This window comes from Nicotiana attenuata, unplaced genomic scaffold (assembly GCF_001879085.1).
Source record: "Nicotiana attenuata strain UT unplaced genomic scaffold, NIATTr2, whole genome shotgun sequence".
Taxonomy (NCBI): domain Eukaryota; kingdom Viridiplantae; phylum Streptophyta; class Magnoliopsida; order Solanales; family Solanaceae; genus Nicotiana; species Nicotiana attenuata.
The window spans coordinates 470,897-492,626 of NW_017670513.1; positions in this window are offsets into that span (position 1 = coordinate 470,897).

The window sequence follows — 21,730 nt, forward strand, 5'->3', positions numbered from 1 at the left end:
ACCAATAAACCAGATAAATTAATTAGACAATTTAAGTCAAAGACTCAATGGGATTGTTAGCTAACCCATAACTCTAGAATATTGACTCCCATTAAATTCATGTCTAAGTTTGCCAATTCGTTCCTTTAATCTCTTAGTTTGTTACTCTAGATTAGTTTAAGTTAATTATTCAGGCTTTAGGATTCGTTTTAATAGATTAATTGTTTGGGTTGAATTTAGTTGATAATTAATCACAAGTCCTAGTGGGTACGATATCTGGACTTACAATCCTAATTACTTGTCGATCACGTATACTTGTTGTACGTTAGGAAGCAACATCTAGTTAGCTTTTTGACATAGATTTGGTTGAAGTATGAAAAAATAATTTTTGAAGTTGTTTTGAAAAATAATTTTTGGAAGTTGAAATTGTGTTTGGACATGCATTTTATTTGAAAAAAAATAATTTTTATGAGTGGAAGAAAAATTTTCACCCAAAATCTAGCCTAAACTAGATTTTGGAAACTTGAAAAAAAAAATTCAAAAGCTGATCATAATCTATGACCAAACAATGTTTTGAAAAAAAATTGTCAAAATCTATGGCCAAACATGAGCTTAATCTCGACATGAATTTGGTACAATAGTCTTTTACATAGTTAAAATTAACTCAAAATTTCTTTAGCATCTTAATATCAAAAACTTGCGACTCCATGAATACTATTAAGAATAGTATGTACAGTCAAACTTTTCTATAATAGCGTATTTGTTCCGAAATATTTTGGATGTTATAGCGAAGTGTTGTTATATAGAACATACTTCCTCTGTTTCAGTTTATGTGAACCTATTTCCTTTTTTGTCCGTTCCAAAAAGAATGATCCTTTTCTAAATTTTGTAATAATTTTGCTTAAACTTACAATTCTACCCTTAATGAGAAGTTTTTATAACCACACAAATACTCTGGGCCCTTTTTGCTTTTATTTAGGACCACAAATTCCAAAAGTCTTATTTTTTCTTAAACTCCGTGCCCAATCAAATAGGTTCACATAAATTGGAACGGAGGGAGTACATTATAACATAACATACAAATTGATTCCATAAAAAAACTGCTTTTTATAGTAAATGACAGTTATATAGCGATACTGTAAGAGAGGTTTGTATCATTAAAATAGAATAGAGTTGGAATTTTTGCTTCTCAATAGTACAATATTGAGTTTAAAAGAATTTTAATAAAATGGAAAAGGGGCAATGGGGGCCCAAGCGGTGTGGAAAAGAAGCTTGCTTTGATTGATGGGTAGAGAGTAAAGTGTGAGGTTTAAGATTGTACAAATTGAAAAGATAGTGGTGCTGTTGACAAAGTACTGAATATAACTCTCTGGTTTCCATTCATTTTATTTTGTTTGTTAATTGATGTGTCAGTCCTATCTTTTTTCCTTTTCTAAAAGAAAATTAATTGTTTTTAAGAAATAATTGCTTCCCTTTGGACCTTTGGGGTCCTCAGAACAGAACATAAGGAATTAGGGAATCTAATCCCCCATAATTTTACCTCATTGTCCTAGTACTGTTTCCAGCTGTAGGGCTGTCTTTAATATTTTTTCATTTATAGCCACTGTACCTAATGTCCTAACCTTAAACTTCGGTCAAACCATGTTGTCCAGTCAACACTCTCTTAAGGCTGTAATCTTGCTGGAAATTCAAGATTTTTCCTAAATTCACGCCTTATTAGCCCCTAGGGGTGCATTCGAATCGGTTTATCGATAAATCGAATCGATTATTTGTTATCGGTTTTGTCGATATCAGTTTATCGATTTATCGATTTCGATTTCGATTTCGAAATTTTCCTTATCGAGTTATCGATTTCGATTTCGATTTTGTCCTCTTCGGTTATCGGTTTATCGATAAACTGATAAGATATACTAAAAAGACAATTTTTTTTACCCTTATTCTATAATACCCTTTCCTTTACCCTAAGTCCCTAACCCTATTATTTCCTCTACCAAATTTAAGGAATGATCATATTTAAAGCTCAAGGGAATGAAGTTCAAATTAATGGAAAACAAAATTAGCCATGATGATTTGTATTTTTTTTTAATATACTGTTGGAGTGTTGGTGGCATACATTTGATCCCTTACTTTAGTTTCGTTGCATGTGCTTGTTGACACAATTTTTATGTTATAAACAGTGTTCGTTTTATTTTAGCTTCTTTTTGTCCATATTAGTTAGGCGTGTTTATAGCGATATACCTTCCGTGGAATCCCGCAAATTTTCTTATTGGTGTAATCTATAACCGAATCGATAAGCCCCAAAAATCGATAAATCGAAATCGAAAAAATCGAAACCTTATTGAAACGATAATGATAAGCATATGTACAAATCGATAATCGATAAATAATTATCGATAAGGGTCAAAATCGAATCGATAAATCCAATGCACACCCCTACTCACAACCCCCCCCCCCCCTTCCAATTCTTGATTCAAACACCGACAACAATATACCAAGTGTAATTTCATAAGAGATCAAAAGAAAGTAATATATACGCAGACCTTATCTTTACTTTATGTGAGATAGAGAAATTATTCCCGCTAGATTTTAGACTCAAAGAAAAAATATAGCAAGTTTGAGCAAAAACAGTAGTGAAAGCGCCATATTGAAAACGCTGGAGAACATATAACAAAATTATAAGGTAGCCAACGTAAAGGAAACAACATGTAATATGTAGCATGAAAAATTACAGAACGGGTTAATATGAGAATAATACTAATACTACTGATAAGTAGAAGGAGGAGCATAAAAGGTGCTCTAAACTGTCATCATGCCTCTCCCACAAGAAAGTGAGACATCGCTCCTTGACTATCTAGTAACATTTTACCTTAGTCATCGACCTCCATACCCTCCTATCTAGAATCAAGTTTTAATTCACTTTGGACCAATATTTGATTATTGATTCATGAGTATAAATCTTCTTGGGAATTTTTCTTTTACATCCGATATTTATATAAAATCAATAATTATAGTAACATTTTTCTTTTATAGTATAAATTTTTAACACTTCAGAATGATCAATTTATATGTAGTAGTCCAAAGTTAAATTAATGCAAATATCAGGAGCAAATGACAACGATAGCACACGATTATCCATGAACTTAATTAGCTCCATTATCTACAGGGATAATTGGTTAATGTCTTTAGCTTTAGATTCTAAGCTTCTGATCTTGTACTTGTGATACAGTTATAAGATTTTAATGGATGATAATACATGATTAAATTATCCTGTGTTTTCATATTATGTGGATCATAATTAAGAATCAGCCTAATTTTTTTTCGAAATCCCACACATTAGTTCAGGAATTCTTAATTCTGTCACGGCAATTACAGTCAGACCTCTCTATAACAGCATCCCTATATAACAATACTTTACTATAAAAGCCAGGTCTTTTCGGACCAATTTTCATGTTATGTTATAATATATGTTCTCTATAACAACACTTTGCTATAACAGTAAAAAACGAGGTTGTTATAGAGAGCCTTCACTGTTTCTAGCTAGTTCTACATCGCCATTCATTATAACGTGAAAGGTACTAATAATTCAAAATGTAATGCATGTGAATAGTTGAATTACTAGATCTATCATCTAGGATTATCTGAATTAGGCGTAGACTTTCAGGGTGTAGTGTGGCACTACAAATCTCTAGTTTGCTCATTCATACCCATGTTTTTCAATTGTATTTTGTTGATAAACTTCGGTTTGTTCAAATTATTGCATTTATTAAATAGTTTGTTACATGTTTATTATTAAATTGCCTGATGCCAAAAAAAAAAATAAATTTAGCAACTCCATTATTTACGCAAAAAAACTAGTTAAAGATTTTACTTGACACTCTTTTTAAAAAATTTAAAATGATCTAAATATGTTTGCACTATGTCTAGAATTTGTATTTATTCTTATTTGGATTTGGACATGGTATCCATGTTTTTTAAGTAAAATATAAATATATAGAAATTACAATTCACAATTTCTTATAAATAAGCATAGTTTTGAAATGTTTCAAAAATAATGTAGTAAAAAAATAAATTAAATTTCAAAATAATAGTAGTGTCACATAAAACAAAATTCAAAGGTAGAAGTCTTTTGAAATTTCTAGAAGGAAAGATGCTGTACAATATGCACAAATTATTACAAGTATCTTAATTTACAAATTTTGGAAAACTTATGCTTCAAATGTTTCAAGGACAAATATGATGATAAGATAGATAAGAGATGATTGAGATGGCACACCAAACTTAACAGTGTGGGCACTCACATCAAATCATTGCTCTCATTACAGCTGACTGGGGGTATTCCCATCTACCCGAGGGATGGGATTAGGATTTAAGGGATAGTATACGAGATATACTTGCAATTTTCGTTCATTCTTGTTGAAACTAAGAAAAATATAGATTAAGTTTTATGCAAACGAAAAATTAAGAAATGTAAAACTTCAAAGTTTGAAATGGAGTTTGTGGCCATAAATGAAAGTTCTAATTTCAGTTCTAAATAATTATATATGAGGATATCCAGTACTATTAATATGATTTCTAGCCTCTGTTTTAAAAGGCAGAATTGGGACTCGCCCTGGGGCGGAGCACTCGTAAAACGCCCCTGGGCATATGTGTGGGGCTTAGTTTCGTGAGACTTACGCCTCGGCCGTCGGGGCTTACACCCCGGACACACCCAACGCCCAGCGTACTGGGCTCGCCTAATAGAACTTTATGTAATTGTGTGTAATTAACCTTGTAAATCCTCAAATTTTCTTAATAAATCGTTGACTATTCAAAATTACTCTTTTCTTAATCATAAATCATTAAGTTGAGAGTATTTTATGTCATAATTAAAATAAAAAATATTACATGTTATCCACTAAGACCGCTATGATAATAGATTTTAAATAGATCTTTCATTTAAAAGTATTTATTTATTAACTTTTGCTATGTCTTTATTATATTAGTTCATAATTTTTTTTGTAATTATTTTCCTAAATATTTCCTTTTCACATTTACGAGATACAATACTTATTAATTTAATAGCTCAGCATTAGCTAGTATCTATTTACAAATAATTAGTTATCATGATATAGTATGGTAATTATGTGTCGCTTTATTAACTTGTTAAAAGTTAAAAATAAATAATACTAGAGAATCATATTTAAATTCTGAGTTATATTTTTATATAAACTCTTTTCCAAATAGAAAGCATATTAAATAAAAGGAGTATTTTAAAAAAATCAAATTTATAATATCGAAATTCTTTCAAGATTCATTACTCTTTAAGAGACACATATAAAATTTCGCATCTAATACATTACTTTTGATGTTTGAGTTGTAACGATGCTGCAGCGAATTTGCATATTATGATATATGTCATACTTTTTGTATTATTCATAGTTGAATTATAATTTATAAATATTTTATATAGATTATTTGTTATAATTTTGTGGTGTTAATGTAATTTTTATAATTATTTTTATTTTATACTATCTCAAAATTCTTGAAATTAGTAAAATTTAAAGATCCGTGGGACTTACGCCCCATGTCTCAAGGCTTACGCCTCGCCTCATCTGAGGTAAAACGCCTCGCTTCACGCCCCCGCCTTTTAAAACATTGTTTCTAGCTTAGCTGACTCATGAAATTGTATTACTTTAAATCTTTGAGATTCAATATTCATGAGAAAATCCTGAAAATACCAAGGACCCGTTTGGACATATAAAAAGTTCTTTTTCCTTAAGCTCAGCTTTAAAAGATTATTTGGTTATGTATTGAACCGAATTTGTTAAGATGAGTTCCAAAATTTTTTGAAGATGAGTTTCAAGTTTGAAAGAGTATTTTTACCGCTTTTTCAAGTAAATAATATTTTTTTTTCCCACAAAATTGTAATATTTTTTCAAGTAAAATGTATGTCCAAAAATAATTTTAATTTTCAAATATTTTTTTCCAGCTTAACTTAAAAAACTATCTTTTCCAAATTTCACACTTCTTATGTCCAAACGCCTACCAAGATTCAATAATTAGATTTTTGTTTTGATGGTGGACGTCAAGTATGTATTACTGTATATATCTTTTATACAATATATAGTACTTATTAGTATATGCTATTTTTGGTGATACTACTATGCAAATATAGAAACATCCGAGTTTTTCTGTTTTTCTTCTTAATGGATTTCCACTTGCAGTCTTGCAGATTTTATTTTCCTTTTATCTAACTTCCCTTTTAGAGGGTAAAGATAAAACTGACGAAAGTATTAGTAAATAGTAGTAACAAATAACAACAACTTTTGAAGGGAAAGAATCCGGATTTTGAGCCTTGCAATTATATTGTTGTTCACAATTGGAAAAGTAGCAAGCAAACTAGTCAAAACATAAACTAATTCCAAAAATAACACTAGCCTAATGAGAAGCCAATGTCCACTCCAATCTTATTGGAAAATTAGTTCAAAGTTTTAGTAGGAAATCAAAATCATTTAGGATTTAGTATTTGCAAGTTTATTTAAGATTTTTAGTCAAAATTATATAAGAATATATTTTCTTGTTTTAAGCTAAAGTAGGCTTCCTGATGTATGGGGGTAAAATGATTAGCGATAGGTGGATGAACGACGAGATGACACGTGGAACTGAAGACCGGTAAGATATGAGTCATCAAATAGTTAGTACCAGATACAAATATGTGAGCGGTGCTGAATAAGTTCCGAAAGAATCGGAACAGAGAACGAAGATTTGAAAGGAATACATTAGTTGGAAAAGATAGCATCCAATGATTACAAAGAATCTCTGTATTAATGCTCAACTGTTATGCAGCCATCAAGGAGGATTTTATTCACATTAAAGAAGAGCTTTATTTGGGGATCTTGTCTCCCTGAATAGAGCTATAAATAGAAGAATTTATATTCATCGTTGGACACGAATCATTCTGTACGCAAAAGCTAAAATCTGTTCTTATTATATCAATCTACCTTCTTTCTTTTGTTCTTAATATTCTTCTTATCACCGCTTCCGGAGAAGCTAAATCCATAGCCATGCTTGTATTTTCTTCAAGTTATTTTAATAATCTTATTTCTGCTCTATTTATTTTATATTATTGGATTAAATTAATTTACGTGTCTATAAACCACGCTACAAATTCAACAGTACTATTTTAGGGGGTAAATACTTTGGTGCCCACCGTGGAGCATAGACAATTGTTCAATTACTTTGACCCATTCATCTGTTACTAATGTAGTTTGATTTTTTTCTCTAGTAAAAGAAAAGTTAGATATGGCAGCTTAATGATGTGGACAACTCATAGAATGATGGGGCAAACAACGAGGGTGTGTTTCAGCGTGATGTTTCAACCAATGAATCTCAGAACGAAGGAGATGAAACAACTCCGGTTCGTGGAGAACAAAATCCTCGGCATGTGAGAAGTCCAACTCCTGATGATATGGTCGATGAACGAGTTGTGAAAACGGTAAAAAAATTTAGGAAGCAACAAAGGAAAATTATGAATCACCTCTCAAGACAAGACAAGGTGATGACATAATAGTCACAAGCGCTTTTGGTGGCTTCCAATAACTCCAATTGAGGAGTTCGGATTTCTCCCAACGTATCTACAAATCAAACAGTTCAAAGGACCGATAACGTTGCTCCAAGTGAGGAGTTCAGTTTTAATGAAAATAAGATAGCTGGTGCAGGTAGTGGACCCGAGTACGACAACAATGCTAATGATCCTTTCAAAATCAAGCTCATGAGATTCATAAGGAAAATGAATGAACGAATAGACCAATATGCCAAGGAATTTCATGCTCGGATGGATAAGATCTCAGGAGCACCACCAGTGTTAACGGGACCTGATTCTCCGTTCAAACCAAGTGCGGCCCCGAAATTAATTCCGAAAAGATTTAAGATGCCTGACATCCTAAAGTATGATGGGACTTCAGATCCACAAAAACATATCACATCTTACACTATGGCTTTAAAGGAAAATGACTTGGCCCCGCACGAGATCGAATTGCTTTGTTGAAAAAATTTGGCAAAGCCATAAAAAAGGGTGCTTTACCTTGGTATTCTCTTTTATCTGAGCATTCAATTGATTCTTTTGAAATTCTTGTAGATTCTTTCATTAAAGCTCATGTTGGGGCAAGAAAGGTCCAAGATAGAAAGGCGGATATACTCAGAATCGCCTAAGGAGAATTTAACTATTGCGAGAGTTCGTGTTCCTATTTGGGAAGGAGAGGATACTGTTACCGGTATTACCGGACGAGTGGGCGGCTGAAGCGTTCACCAAGGGTCTTAACCCACAAAGCTCCGATGCCTCTAGATAGTTGAGGGGAAGCTTGTTGGAATTCTAGGTAACTACATGGGCAGATGTCCATAAATCATTATGAATAAAACATCAGGATCAAAGATGATCAATTGAGATCTTCCGTGTCAGTCAAGGGTCGTAATTACAACCGGGGTTAGGGAAATTGTAAAATTGATTTCGATTTGGACCGGAGATCTTCTAGGAGCCGTTATCAGCCTTACGAAAGAGTTGATGGGCGTGGGATTAAAGGATTTCGGTCGTCGAACAGGTTTGCTTCTGATAAACGAACAGATCGTGGTCGGGATATCAGAACTTTACAGGAGAAGGAACCATCAGGGTCCCGAGATTCAGCATACACCCGGTTATCTGACTACAACTTTAACATCAGCTTAGTAGAATTGGTGTAGGCTGAGAGAAGCATTAAGGAGGCTAGATTCCGAAAACTAATTCGATCGGATCCTAGTCAAAGGGATCATAACCTATGGTGTGAATTCCATAGGACACATGGCCACAGGACTGTTGACTGTCGGCAGCTTCGTGAAGAGGCTACAACGTTATTGAAAAATGGCCACCTTAGAGAATTTCTAAGTGATCGGGCTAAAAGTAATTATGGTAGGAATCAAGATGTCGTGGAACCAACTAAACCGGCTGCAGGGTCACCTCGCCTAACGATAAACATGATCTTTGGTGGTGACGAAGTAAATGGAGTGACATTTTCAGAAGCAAAGAAGACAAATATATTGATAACTCATAGCAAGAGGATCCGGGAAGTAGCTGAAGATGATGAAATTACCTTCACGGAAGATGATGTTGATGTCTTCCTTACCACATAATGATGCTCTGGTAATATCACTTAATGTCTTAGATTTTAAAATTAAATGTGTGTTGGTTGATCTAGGTAGTTCAGTCAATATCATTCAACGGAGAGTTTTGGAACAAACAAAGTTAACCAGAAACATAGTTCCGGCAACAAAGCTTCTGGCCATGTTCAATCATACAAGTGTGATGATCCGAGGAGAGATTTTACTGCCCACGTATGTAGAAGACCACTATGTTCGACGTGGTAGATGGCAACATGGTATATAATATGATCCTTGGATGACCATGAATTCATAAAATGAAGGTTGTACCATCGACTTACCATCAGTTGCTGATGTTTCCAAAAATGAAAGGGATCAAAAAGATTAGAGGAGATCAACTAGCTGCAAGAAAAATGAATAGAGTTACCTTGTCCAGTAGCAAGGCAAAAAGAACATGCAAATAGAAATTACAGGAACCGATGCCCTCATCCATTCCGATTGAAGATGATAAAGGAGAGGATTCATCAGATTTCTATCAGGTACCAAGGTCTTTTCAAGTACCGTAGAAAATGGATGCAACTAAATCAATCGCAGAGAATCTTGAACATGTGACCTTGTTCACGAAGTTCTTAGAAAGAAAGTTCCACTTGGGAACGAGGTTGAGCCCCGAATTAAGACTTAAAATTATTGATTTTCTTAAAGCTAACATCGATTGTTTTGTGTGGTCTCACTCAGATATGACAGGGCCACAAGCTAAGTTTGGACCCTAACTTCCCTCCGGTAAGGCAGAAGAAACGACCAATAGCAGAGGTCAGAAACAAGTTTGTCAAAGAAGAAATAACCCAGTTATTGAATATGGGTTCAATACGAGAGGTAAATTATCCCAATTGGTTAGCTAACGGAGTGGTTGTACCTAAAGGGATAATAAATTTAGAATGTGTGTAAGATTATAAAGATTTGAATAAGGCATGCCCTAAGGATTCTTTACCCTTGCCGAACATTGATCAAATGATTGATGTTATGGCCGGTCATGAGTTAATGAGTTTTCTTGATGTGTATTTCGGGTATAATCAAATTAGGATGCACCCGGAAGACAAAAAAACCTAGTTTATCACAAATTTATGGCACATACTACTATAATGTGATGCCTTTCGAGCTTAAGAATGTTAGAGTCACTTATCAAAGGCTCGTTAATAAAATATTTGAACAGGAAATTGGTAAAAATTATGGAGGTTTATATTGATGATATGTTGGTTAAGTCTTTAGTACAGGAGACCATTTGGTTCATCTACAAGAGACATTTGATATTCTAAGAAAATACAACATGAAGCTCAACCTAGAAAATCTGCTTTGGAGTTGGCTTCGGAAATTTTTTGGGGTTTTGGTTTCTCAAAGAGGAATCGAAGTAAACCTCGATAAGATAAAAGCCATTGAGGATATCCCGGATCAATTAACAAGTGTGAAGAAAATGCAAAGGTTGACCAATAAGCTGGCGGCCTTAAGCAGGTTTATATCAAGGTCTTCAGAGAAATGCCATCATTTCTTTTCACTCTTGAAAAAGAAGATTGATTTCGTGTGGACTCTGGAATGTCAGCAATCGTTGAAAGACTTAAAAAGGTATTTGTCTAGTCCTCCATTGTTGTCATAACCAATGGAAGGTGAGCAATTGTTAATTTATTTAGCGGTTTCAAAAGTTACGTAAGTGATGTTCTGGTCCGATAGGAGGAAGGTACGCCATTTCCTGTTTATTATGTTAGTAAAATTCATCAGGAACAAAGACACATTATCCGAACCAAGAAATATTTGCTCTATCTCTTGTAGTCGCCTCACGAAAGCTTAGACCTTATCTCTAGTACCACCCAATAGCCGTTGCGACGACTTTTCTGTTGAGGAACGTCCTTAAAACCTAAATTGTCAGATCGTTTGTCTAAATAGGCGATAGAAATTAGTGCCTTTGATATAGAGTATAAACCTCGGACTGCTATCAAGTCATAAGTTTTGGCCGACTTCGTGGCTGACTTTAGTCCGTGAATGATGCCTTTAGCTGCTAAGGAAGAAGTTTTAATATGGGAAACTGTTTCTTGTGTATGGACCTTATTTACAAATGGGGCCTCCAACGTAAAAGTATCCGATCTCAGAATAATGTTAATCAGTCCTTTGGGAGAGACCCTGAGGCAATCTATCAGAACTATACCTTTCACTAACAATAAAATTGAGTACGGGGCTTTGATTGCAGGACTTGAATTAGCTCGGGGACTAAGCTTCAAGGTGATTGAAGTAAAATGCGATTCCCAGCTAGTAGTAAACCAGGTATACAGAATCTTTGACACTAAAGAGGATCGCATGCAATAGTACTTGAATAAGGTACAAGTTCTGCTTTCCCGGTTCAGGGAATGTTCGGTTATTCATATCCCAAGGGAAGAGAAAATGGAGGTGGATGCATTGGCCGATTTAGGATCGTCTAGAAAATAAAAGGAGAAGATTACGGTGCGGTTGTTCAGCTGTTGCATTCAGTACTAGACATTTATGGATATTGCAAAGTTAATTCAACTAAATTTCTAGAGTATCTAAGGCATGGAAAATTGCCTGAAGATCCTAAATCTTCTTGGGCGCTACGAACTAAAGTTGCTCGCTATTGCCTTGTTAACGGTTGATTATACTGAAGGTCATTTCAAGGACCATTGGCTCAGTGTTTAGGGAATCGAAAGCTGACTATGTGATGTGAGAAGTTCACGAAGGAGTGTGCAAAAATCATTCTGGTCCGGACTTGTTGGTTCTCAAATTGATGAGGGCTGGCTACTATTGGCCCCAAATGGAACAAGACGCGAAGGCATTTGTACAAAAATATGGTAAGTGTCAGCGTCATGCGTAGTTAGTGCATTAACTGGTAGAGCTTTTGCATTCGGTGGTGTCATCGTGGCCATTCATAAAATGTGGAATGGACATAGTTGGTCCTTTATCAAGGGCCCGAGAACGTAAAATTTCTTTTAGTTTTAACTGATTATTTCACTAAATGGTTTGAAACATGTGCTTACAAAAAGATTGGAGAGAGATAAGTGATTGATTTCAGATAGGATCACACCATTTGTCATTTTGGAGTACCAAAAGAAATTGATTGTAATAATGGGCCACACACAATTTATAGGTTCCAAGGCCACAAAGTTTTTTGAAGGATTGAAGATCAAAAGGATTACCATCTTCTCCAAATTATACAAGTGCCAACTGATCCACGTCCAATCTGCACTCAATAGTGAGTGAAAACGGTCATTGGAAGAATAGTACCCAACAAGAGTTGGGGTCGATTTCCACAGAGAGTTTAATATGGGTGTTAGGGTATACACTTGATGAGAGCAAATGAAATAACTAAATTGCGCTTCCAAACAAAGGATTTTGTTTTCTACTTACTAACAATTATAAACTAAGGAGAAGAACCTAGAAAGCGAACGATTGTTTTTGTTGTTCTTACCAAATGGTTAAAAAGCCTAGAGAGGTGACCTTCACCTCTCTAGGCTAAGTACGTTAACACTTGTTTTATTGATCGGGGTGTATTATAGCTCTCAACTCTAAGTTACCCACTCAATATCTCTCGGTCATAGAGTGATTTTGCCCAATTTGGCTTTCTCAAGCCCAAATGGGTGTCAAGCTAAATAGTTGGTATGAGCTCAAGTCGGATTTTTCCTATCTCTAATTCAAACCCTTTAATTAGGATTCAAATCCTTAATTAACCCAATTTCTTGTTAGCCAAGCTTTCCTAGGTCACTTTTTCTCAAGTAAAGACCAAGTCAAAAAGGCATGAATCAATATTTGCAACCATTAATTGTAAAATTAAATCATAAACAAGGCTAAATAATCAACACCCAATCATAAAAAGCATTAAATTAAATACCCATAAGTTTTATACACCAAGGTTGGGCCACAACCCTAGTTAAAGTCTAGCTACTCATAGTAGAAAATGAAGAAAACAAAGAAAAAATACTAATTAAACTCATAATGTAAGATTAAAATGATAAACTACGATGTTATAGTCCCAAAATGATCACAAATTCCCTAAAATGGAAAATTACAACGGCTATAGCTGCTTGAACTTCAAAAATTTGACCTAAAATGTGTTTCTTGTCTATTTATAGTGGCCAAAAATTCTTTGACAAAAATGCCCAAGGACTTGGATTCTGCAGCCGCACAAGTTGGTTTGCAGCTGCAAGTCAGCTTCTGCGGCCGCACAATTCTTGTGCGGTCCGCACTTCAGGCAAGGCTTCAAGTCTTGGTCAGTTGCACACTCTCTAAACTTTTGAATTCTTGTCAGTACGGACCTGTCACGACCCGGATTTCCCATCCTCGGGAGTCGTGACGGCGCTTACTAGTGAAAGCTAGGCAAGCCAATTAACTGAAATATTTAACCTGTCTCCCATTTTTATTTTATTTAATGATTTAGTATCAACAGTTTATAGCAACATAACTTAAAAGGCGGAAGAAATAAATTTCAAGTTAACAGTACTACTAATACCATCCCATAACAAAACCACCCAAGATTTGGTGTCACAGCTTCACAGACTGTCTAAGAGTACTATAAATAAGGGTTCGAAAGAAATAACAAAATACTGTCTCTGGAACTACATAAGAGAAGCAGGAAAAATAGATAGAGGGAGATACCAAGGCCTGCGGACGCCTGCAGGACTACCTCGGGTCGCCTGGTAAGTAGGAAGCTGAAACCTCACTGCGGTCCAAAATCTGCAGCGCTGGGATCTGCACAAAATAGTGCAGAGTGTAGTATCAGCACAACCGACCCCATGTGCTGGTAAGTGCCTAGCCTAACCTCGGCGAAGTAGTGACGAGGCTAGGACTAGACTACCAAATAAACCTGTGCAGTTATCTAATATACAACGGACAATAAAACAGAAATAAACAAGTAAAGATGGGAGGGGGTACATGCTGCGGGGTATATCATTATCAACAGTAAATCAAGAATAAAGGCATAAGGACAACTTAGAATTCACAGCGAAACAATAAGGAACTTGTATCCAATCCATAAAAACTTTGTATCAACAATTGTTGCGGCGCGCAACCCGATCCCAACATATAACAACACTGTTGCGGCGTGCAACTCGATCCATATCATTTATCACTGTTGCGGCGTGCAACCCGATCCGATTATATTATTGTTGCGGCGTGCAATCCAATCCAATCATATCATTGTTGCAGCGTGCAACCCGATCCAAATATATCATTGTTGCGGCGTGCAACTCGATCCACATATACAATCAACAACAACCATAACAAGAGTCCCGACAAGGGATCAATAAGGAACTACACTATCCCGGCAAGGGAATCAACAGTATAAGTAATACCTCCCAGCAAGGGAAAACCAGCTATAACCAAACTTGTTCCAACATCTACTACCTTAACTAACACCAATGCTCAACCATAAGTAATCTCTACGAGAATAATTATAAACCTTGCTCATCACAGAGAGTCAACAACTTAAGCATTCGTAGTATTTCTCAATAACACAATGATTTCAATTTAAGACTAACGGTCATGCTCGACACCGACGTATAGATACTCGTCACCATGCCTGTATGTCATACTCAACAAGAAACAAGTAGCAAATAGGACACAACTCCTAATCCCTCAAGCTAAGGTTAAACCAAACACTTACCTCGATGCCACGAACACAGTTCAAGCCTCAACTATAGCTTTACCTCGTGATTCCACCAACAATTCGCTCGTATCTAGTCAAGTTACTTAATTACATCAATGAATGCTAAATAAACAATTTCTAATGCATGGAAATAAGTTTTCTAAAGCTTTTCCCAAAAAGTCAAAAATCAGCCCCGGGCCCACATGGTCAAAACCCGAGGTTCGAACCAAAACCCTACTACCCGTTCACCCATGAACTCAAATATATAATTTGTTTTGAAATCAGACCTCAAATCGAGGTCCAAATCCCCATTTTTTGAAAAACCTAGGTTCTACCCAAAACACCCAATTCCCCCCATGAAAATCATTGATTTTGAGTTGAAAGCATGTTAAAAGATGTTAATGATTGAAGAAAACGAGTTAAAATTGACGTACAATCGATTTCGAAGAAGAGTTGTTCTTGGAAAATCGCCCTAGGGAGTTTGTGTTTTGAAAAGATGTGAAAAAGGGTTGAAATTCGTCTAAGTATAAAAGTTGCAGGTCTCAGATGTGGGAATTGCGAACAGGGGTTCGCAATTGTGAACCCTTCAGAAATGTTGGACTTTCACATTTGCGACTGGGGTCTCGCATTTGCGACTTAGGGGTTTCTCCCAGACAGGCATCGCATTTGCGACAAATACTTCGCATTTGCGAAGAAGGCTGAAACAGGGGTGATCGCATTTGCGATCCAAAACCTCGCATTTGCGAGCAAAGACAGGCCTGGGCTTTTTTGCATTTGCGATCCAGCCTTCGCATTTGCGAGCCAGGCTTCGCAGATACGAAGCCTGCAGGCCTGGTCACACTAGCTAAAATCTACAACTTTCTAAGTCTAACCCGTGGCCTATCCAAAACTCACCCGAGCCCCCGTGGCTCTAAACCAAACATACATACAACCTCAAAAATATCCTAAGGACTTATTCGTGTAATCAAATCACCAAAATAATGTCATGAACATCGAATTAAACCTCAAGATCAATGAAATTTCTCAAAACTTCTTAAATATCAAATTTTTGCATTTAAGGTCCGAATCACGTCAAATGGATTCCGTTTCTTACCAAACTTTACCGACAACACATATAAATCATATTGAACCTGTACCGGGCTCCGGAACCATAATATGGGCCCGATACCACAGGTTTCACATAACATTTCACTTTCAAAAACCTTTATATTTTTCAGAAAACAATTTCTTTCAAAAATTCATTTCTCGGGCTTGGGACCTCGGAATTCGATTCCGGGCATACGTCCAAGTCCCATATTTTCCTACGGACCCTCCGGGACCGTCAAATCACGGGTCCGAGTCCGTTTACCCAAAATGTTGACCGAAGTCAACTTATTTCATTTCAAAGCCAAATTTTATCATTTTTCATAGATTTTCACATACGGCTATGCGCCCGAACTGCGCACGCAAATCGAGGTGATGCTGAAAGAGGTTTTTAAGGTCTCAAAACATAGAATTTAATTTAAAAACAAGTGATGACCTTTTGGGTCATCACATCCTCCACCTCTAAAACAACCGTTCGTCCTCGAACGGACTGAAGAAGGAAGTACCTGAGTCAGGGAAAAGATGGGGATAACGGCTCTACATGTCGGACTCGGACTCCCTGGTCGATGCCCAGCAGGCTGACCTCTCCGCTGAACACGAACAGAAGGAAAACTCTTTGATCTCAACTGACGAACCTACCGGTCTAGAATAGCTACCGGCACCTCTTCATAAGACAAGTCCTTGTCCAACTGGACAGTGCTGAAATCTAACACGTGGGATGGGTCGCCGTGATACTTTCGAAGCATGGACATATGAAACACTGGATGAACGGCTGATAAGCTCGGCGACAACGCAAGTCTATAAGCCACCTCTCCCACTCGATCAAGAATCTCAAACGGTCCAATGAACCTAGGGCTAAGCTTGCCCTTCTTTCCAAATCTCATCACGCCCTTCATAGGCAACACCTGAAGTAATACCCGCTCACCGACCATGAATGCCAAATCACAAACCTTACGGTCGGCATAACTCTTTTGCCTAGACTGAGCTGTACGAAGCCTGTCCTGAATGATCCTGACCTTATCCAATGCATCCTGTACTAGATCTGTACCTAACAACCGAGCCTCTCCCGGCTCAAACCATCCAACCGGCGACCGGCACCGCCTACCATATAGAGCCTCATAAGGAGCCATCTGAATACTCGACTGGTAGCTGTTATTGTAGGCAAACTCTGCTAAAGGAAAGAACTGATCCCACGAGCCTCCAAAATCAATGACACAAGCTCGGAGCATATCCTCCAGAATCTGAATGGTCCGCTCGGACTGCCCATCCGTCTGAGGATGAAATAGCTGTGCTCAGCTCAACCCGTGTGCCCAACTCTCGCTGAACTGCTTTCCAGAAATGTGAGGTAAACTGCGTACCTCGATCCGAAATGATAGACACAGGCACCCAATGAAGACGAACAATCTCCCGGATATAGATCTCAGCTAATCTCTCAGAAGAATAAGAGACTGCCAGAGGAATGAAGTGTGCTGACTTGGTCAACCTATCCAACAACAAAGTCCATAGTGATACGCTCCCGCTTCCACTCAGGAATCTCAATCTTCTGGAACACACCGCCCAGCCTTTGATGCTCGTACTTAACCTGCTGACAATTCAAACACCGAGCCACATACGCAACGATGTCCTTCTTCATTCTCCTCCACCAGTAATGCTGCCGTAAGTCCTGATACATTTTGGAGGCGCCCGGATGAATAGAGTACCGGGAACTATGGGCCTCCTCTAGAATCAACTCCCGAAGTCCGTCCACATTAGGCACACAAATATGACCCTGCATTCTCAAAAATCCATCATCTCCTAGTGTGACCTGCTTGGCATCTCGGTGCTGCACCGTGTCCCTGAGGACACATAAATGAGGATCATCATACTGTCGATCTCGGATACGCTCCAATAAAGAAGAGCGAGCAACTGTGCAAGCTAATATGCGGCTGGGCTCAGAAATGTCCAACCTCACGAACTGATTGGCCAAAGCCTGGACATCCAAAGCAAGCGGTCTCTCACCGACCGAAATATACGCCAGACTGCCCATACTGGCTGACTTCCTACTCAAAGCATCGGCCACCACATTGGCCTTTCCGGATGATATAAGATAGTGACATCATAATCTTTCAATAGCTCCAGCCACCTTCTCTGCCTCAAATTTAACTCCTTCTGTTTGAACAAATACTTCAAACTCTTGTGGTCCGTGAACACTTTACATGCCACGCCATACAGATAATGCCTCCAAATCTTCAGCGCATGAACAATGGCTGCTAACTCCAAATCATGGACTGGATAGTTCTTTTCATGAATCTTCCACTGGCGCGAAGCATAAGCAATGACCTTTCCATCTTGCATCAACACCGCACAAAGCCCAACACGAGATGCATCACAATAAATTGTATATGGGCCTGAACCTTTGGGCAAAGCCAACACTAGTGCCGTAGTCAAGGCTGTCTTGAGCTTCTGGATGCTCACCTCGCACTCATCCGACCATCTAAATTGGGCACCTTTCTGGGTCAACCTAGTCATCGGGACTGCAATAGATGAAAACCCCTCCACGAACCGACGATAATAGCCTGCCAAACCCAAGAAACTCCGGATCTCTGTGGCTAATGTGGGTCGAGGCCAGTTCTTGACTGCCTCTATCTTCTTTGGATCTACCCGAATACCCTCTGCTGAAACCACATGACCCAAGAAAGCTACCGAACTCAACCAGAACTCACACTTTGAAAACTTAGCATACAACTGACTATCTCTCAAAGTCTAAAGAACCACTCTCAAATGCTGCTCATGCTCCTCCTGACTGCGGGAATAAATCAAGATATCGTCAATGAAGACTATCACGAACGAATCCAAGTACGACCTGAACACTCGGTTCACCAAATCCATAAAAGTTGCCGGGGCATTCGTCAAACCTCGGCATTGGAATCACGAACATATGCCAAATAGGCCAAGCACCCCTTCTCGACCATTCGCCGAGCCTTCATATATGAAATAACACTATGAGTAGAATGACCAGGAGTCCCTCTCCATTCTAAATGAGGTAAACCCGGTAGGGCTAAGGTCACAGTCTTGGCATGACAATCCAAGATGGCGTGGTAAGGTGACAACCAGTCCATCCCCAGTATGACATCAAAATCGACCATGTCCAGCAGTAATAAATCTACTAAGGTCTCAAGACCCTCAGTGACAACCACGCAAGAACGATGAACACGATCTACCACAATAGAATCACCCACGAGGGTGGACACATAAACATGAATACTTAGAGAATAATTGGGCATGACTAGATACGGCGCAAAATAAGATGACACATAAGAGTAGGTAGACCCTGGATCAAATAAAACTGAAGCACCCCTACCACAAACCAAAACCGTACCTGTGATAACTGCTTCGGAAGCCTCAGCCTCAGCCTCCGGCCTAGCTGGAAGAGCATAAAATCGGGGCTGAGCCCCACCACCCTGGACTACATCTCTGGGATGGCCTGTTGCTGGCTGGCCTCCACCCCTAGCGGCCTAAGCTCCACCTCTAGTACCTCTACCTCCACCTCTAGCACCTCTACCCCTACCTCTGGCTGGCTGGGCGGGCTGTGGAACGCCTGGTGCCTGAACCATAGCACGGGAACTTTGCTGCTGCGACTGAGTACCCACTAACCTCGGACAAGCCCTCTGAATATGACCATACTCACCACACTCAAAACATCCACCTGAGTGCTGCGGCAGAGGAAACTGAGACTGACCCTAATGACCTGAATGACCACCCCGAAAACTCTGGAGCGGCGGTGCACTGATGGGAGCTGGTGGTGTACTGTAGGGCTACTGATCAGAATACTGTGTGTGAGAACCACGGCCACCTGAAGCACCGTGAGAAACCTAAAGCGCTGATTGAAAGGGCCTAGGAGAATGGCCTCTACCATACGAATCCCTGTCTCCAGACGAGGTACCACTGAATCGGCCTGAATAACGGGGCCTCTTGTCAGACCCCTGACCACCTCCCCGTGACAAAACCATCTCGACCCTCCTGGCCACATTGGCCGCCTCTTGGAAAGAAATATCACTCCCCGTCTCCTTAGCCATCTGCAGTCGAATAGGCTGGATAAGTCCCTCAATGAACCTCCCCACTCTCTCTCTCTCTCTATGGGAAGTATAAGTAGAACATGACGGGCCAAATCAATAAACCTGGTCTCATACTGGGTAACAGTCATGGAACCCTGCTGGAGACGCTCAAACTGCCTCCGGTAAATCTCCCTCTGAGTAATAGGAAGAAACTTCTCCAAGAATATCTGAGTAAACTGCTCCCAAGTCAAAGCTAGCGATCCGGCTGGTATAGCAAAACAATAATCTCTCCACCAAGTCTTGGCAAATCCAGATAAGCGGAAAGTAGCAAAGTCGACCCCATTGGTCTCCACTATCCCCATGTTCCTGAGAACCTCATGACAGCTGTCTAGATAATCCTGGGGATCCTCAGAAGATGCACCGCTGAAAGTGGCAGTGAAGAGCTTAGTGAACCTATCCAATCTCCACAAGGCATCGGCAGTCATGGCTGCTCCGACACCGGTCTGGGCTACAACACCCGGCTGAACTACTCCAACTGGCTGAGCTGCTGGAGTCTGAAACTGAGGAGCCACCTGCTCCGGAGTGCGAGTAGCAGGAGTCTGGGCCCCTCCTCCAGCCTGAGAGACGGCTAGGGCTACATGACGCAAGCCTGCCAGGGTGACACTCTCCATGAGGCCCACTAGACGGACCAGAGCATCCTGAAGTACTGGAGTAGCAATGAACCCCTCTAGGACCTGAGTTGGGCCTACTTGAGCTGTTTGGGCCGAAAACTCCTCGTCAAACTCAACCTGAGGCTCCGCCGCTGGTGGTTCTGCTCCGGGCAGAACTCTGCCCCTACCTCGGCCTCTAGCACGGCCTCGACCTCTGCCCCTCGCAGGAGCTGCTGGGCGCTCGGGTTGCTGATCAGCGGATGAGGAAGTGCGTGTTCTCGGCATCTGCAAAAGAACATAGTAGAAATTCGATTAGTATTGAGAAACCAAACCGTTACGACAGGGAAGAATAGATGCGAAGTTTTTCCTAACTCTGTAGCCTCTGGGATAAATACAGACGTCTCCGTACCGATCCCTCAGACTCTACCAAGCTTGTTTGTGAATTGTGAGACCTATGTAACCTAGTGCTCTGATACCAACTTGTCATGACCCGGATTTCCTACCCTCGAGAGTCGTGATGGCGCCTATTAGTGAAAGCTAGGCAAGCCAACTAATTGGAATATTTAACCTGTCTCCCATTTTTATTTTATTTAATGACTTAGTATCAACAGTTTATAGCAACATAACTTAACAAACGGAAGAAATAAATTTCAAGTTAGCAGTACTACTAATACCATCCCATAACAAAACCACCCAAGATTTGGTGTCACAGCTTCACAGACTGTCTAAGAGTACTACAAATAAGGGTCCGAAAGAAATAACAAAATACAGTCTTTGGAACTACATAAGAGAAGCAGGAAAAATAGATAGAGGGAGATGCCAAGGCCTGCGGATGCCTGCAGGACTACCTCGGGTCGCCTGGTAAGTAGGAAGCTGAAACCACACTGCGGTCCGAAATCTGCAGCACTGGGATCTGCACAAAATAGTGCAGAGTGTAGTATCAGTACAACCGACCCCATGTGCTGGTAGTCTAACCTCGACGACGTAGTGACGAGGCTAGGACCAGACTACCAAATAAACCTGTGCAGTTATCTAATATACAACGAAAAATAAAACAGAAATAAACAAGTAAAGATGGGAGGGGGTACATGCTGCGGGGTATATCAGTATCAACAGTAAATCAAGAATAAAGGGATAAGGACAACTTAGAATTCACAGCGAAACAATAAGGAACTTGTATCCAATCCATAAACACTTTGTATCAACAATTGTTGCGGCGCGCAACCTGATCCCAACAT